Source organism: Sinocyclocheilus rhinocerous, unplaced genomic scaffold (genome assembly GCF_001515625.1).
Source record: "Sinocyclocheilus rhinocerous isolate Xijiao unplaced genomic scaffold, SAMN03320098_v1.1 scaffold1907, whole genome shotgun sequence".
In the NCBI taxonomy this organism is placed as follows: domain Eukaryota; kingdom Metazoa; phylum Chordata; class Actinopteri; order Cypriniformes; family Cyprinidae; genus Sinocyclocheilus; species Sinocyclocheilus rhinocerous.
The window spans coordinates 96,741-100,308 of record NW_015628766.1 but is presented as its reverse complement, the minus strand read 5'-3'; positions in this window follow the sequence as shown (position 1 = coordinate 100,308).

Genomic DNA, 3,568 nt, shown 5'->3' with positions numbered 1-3,568 from the left:
AACTAAAATGTGCTGTGACGACCCCGAGCTGGACTCCGCTTCATCCATGGTGAAAGCCGATGCGGCGATCCACAGCGTGAAGTTGATGTATTTCCTGAGCGACCAGCACGGATCAGCTCTAGGCTGACGAAGCGGATATTGTCCTCTTTTGGAAGGCCAAACAAAGTAGTTTCATTTTCACAACGAAACACACAGCGTCTCCACGTCATGGCAGCGACTGCGGCAACAATACTACAGTGAGAATCAAAGTTACACCTTCTTTCTTTGCGTGAACATTTGGGCGGTGTTATGCAAATCTTCCCACACAGTGACGTAGACATGTGGGGGCGTGTTTAAACGAGGCGTTTTAGGAGGGCGTGGACGAGTCTTAACTTTTATAAAGAATATCTCTTTGGGTTTGAGACTTTAGTCTTTGCAACTTTAGGGATCTTATCTATTCACAAACAGCTTGTAACACTCTAAAGAGAAAGGACAACTTGAAATCGCACCATATGACCCCTTTAAAATTGTTTCAAGTGGGTGTTACTTGACATGTGATCAAGTAACTCTTGCTAGCATCTTTATGAATCAAATTTGAAGATATTTGACCACTTCTTACAGCCTGTCTACTAAACTGTACCACTTTTATGTGAACAGATACAGACTTTTAAAGATATAGCTAAAAGAGCAGATGGCGGTACCTGGGGGAGCCTTGAAAGCGATTGAATCATGGGGCTCCTCAAAACGAAAAAGATTTAGGCCTACGTCAAAATAGACAAGTTCAATCATTCTGATTTTCCGGGTGCTTTTGCAGAGGGAAGAGATCAATCAGTTGCATTATAGGAGGTCGGTTTGGCTTAAATGATCAAAGGCACCAAAAGAGAACATGAGCTGTGCTTAAGGATATGTCTCTAAAGCCTATAGAAACTTTATTTATAATGACTTTTTAGAAGTTAGATTTTTTTTAATATAAAGTTTTATTTTATTTTATTTTTTTATTTTTTGGTCACTGAGGAAGACATTATTTTTGCTATTCCGTTTGATGACACTGAATTTACACTGCAACTTTGCATTAAATTTAGCATTGCTAAAGACAAAGTACACTTAAGAATTCCTTTAAAAATAGTATGGACAAAATATACTTTAATATAATATACTGTACTTAAATGTGAACTGAATGTAGTTTTCGAAAACTTAAAATTAAATGAAAATATAGTTTAAATTTATATTAAATGCATTTAGTTGAACTTGTTTTTTTGTTGACCCATTCATTCATTCATTCATTTAATTATATTGTCTTTGAAATATGGTTAAAGTGGCCAAATATACTGATAAGCATATATGGTAAACTAAATTATACTTTAATGTCATTTCTGAAACATGTATGTTATGTATTTAAATATATTTGTAGTACCACATTTTTAATGATAAAGTTGCAATTTAGTGCATTTAAAATACATTAACTTTAAATGCAAGAACACACTAAGTTAAAGTACAGTTTTCATGTCATATGTGTGTTATGTCAAAATAAGTGTACTTTAAAGCATGACAAAAGATTGATAAAACAATGATTTAAAATGTACTTTAAAGTAAACCTTTATATGCCATTATTATAAAGTGCACTTTTTTAATATCTTTTTTTTTCTAGTGCAGCTATACGCTGCCAATGTGTATGACTCAGACAGCCAGATTCACTGTTTATCTGAGCGGTGAAGCAGATAGAGTCAGCTCTGTCCTCTGCTTTGACATTAACTGCTGTTAATTTGAGTTAGGCTTTGGCGGGGCTCCTGTGGTTTTATGTGTTTTTCCTGTAACCACTTTCAGCCTCTGGTAATTTAGCCCAAAATTATCATTAACGCCACACTGCCTGACAAGGCCAATGCCCACGTGGTCCATAAAGGGTTGCCTTATTCACTGCACCTGGCACCACACAACCTTTACCGCTTATTCTATGTATGTTGTTGTCACATTGGACCACTGATATTCACACATTAGAAGAATATGAATGAGGAGAAAGAGGTAAAACTATGCTTATAGCAAGGTGACAGATGTAATACCAGACTTGGTTTGACATTCTGTGTAGAGCAGAATAAAATGTACGAATTTGAAAACAGCCACATTTGAAATCCATAAACTAAGTAAATATGTATTAATGGAGAGATTATGAGAGGGGTGTCTGCCCTTACCAAAAAGTAGTATACTTCAAGTTTATTTTAGTAAGTATACTTAAGTAAAGTTCAAGTATATATTTTAAGTATACTTTATGTAGTTAGTATACACATATCAGTGTACTAGTAGTATACTTGTAAGTGTACTATTTCAATACTGTATAACAATGAAAACATGGATTCTAGGAGCACAATTATAGCTGAAATATATTTAGACTTTTTCTAAGTATAAGTCAAGTATACTTAAATGTCATTTTAAGTATATTTCTGAGAAGTACATAAAGCCAATTTCTGAGAAGTACATAAAAAGTAGACTAAAAGTATACTTTCCTATTTTTAGTTTAAAAGAAGTATACTAATAGCACACTTGAATAAACTTCTTTTTCGTAAGGGTGGTATGGACTCCAAGTTCATTTTAACAATAGAATCTTATGGCAGTTGGCAGTTAAGCTGTGTTTGCCTCTTTGTCCAGCTGTCTGACTCACTCTGGTTGTTTCCTCCAGCAGATGTGATTCAAAGTGTATTTGAGCATAAACTTTGATTTCATTTGCCATCTAACAACATATTCTCTTTTGCATCCATAAAGCACACTCCTTCTGTAAGCCTACTGAGATTGGAGATTCTCTTTTTTTCATCTTTTTTTTAAATTGCTGAATGAAATTAAGATGGCTTATTTTGACAGTCAGTACATAATTGAGTTGCAATGTTTTTCTGTTGTTTTTTCTTTGTAATTAACAATTAAAGGTTGTTCTGCTAGTTTGTTTGATTGCAAATGTGTTTTACCTGCGGCTGAATGTTGTGCCAGTGCAATTAGCCTATATGAATGCAGTTTTCACTTGTTTAAAATACTGAAATTACTGAAAAGGCACTTCAAGGCACATCATGTCTTTGATTTCCCAATAAACAAATATAGTTCATGGATTTGCCCAGTAGATAAAGACAGAAGTATTTAAAGGCACCATAAAACTGGCTTCATTTGCAGTATACAGCATTGTGGTATTTATTATAAATGATTTCAATGCACATTTGTGTCCTTGTATTCTTTCAAAAACATTATTGTCCCTTCATTTGCCATCTAACAACATATTCTCTTTCAGTAGGTCTCTGCAGGACAGTAATGGGAGTTAACAGATTGGTGGGCGAGGCAAAAACGGAGGGGTGCTTTCGACCACGTTTCCTGATTTGCTCATGTCACAGTGATGGTTGTGTTTAGGGGTGGGGTCAGGTAAGTGGCATAATTTTCATTGCATGATTTAGAACAGTGATGGGCAAACTTGGCCCTTCCAGCCCACTTTCCTGCAGAGATTTGATCCAACCCTGATAAAACTCACCTGCCTGTAGCCTTCTAGTAGTCTTGAAGACAATGATTTGCTGGTTCAGGTGTGTTTGATTAGGGTTGGAGCTAAACTCTGAAGGAAAGT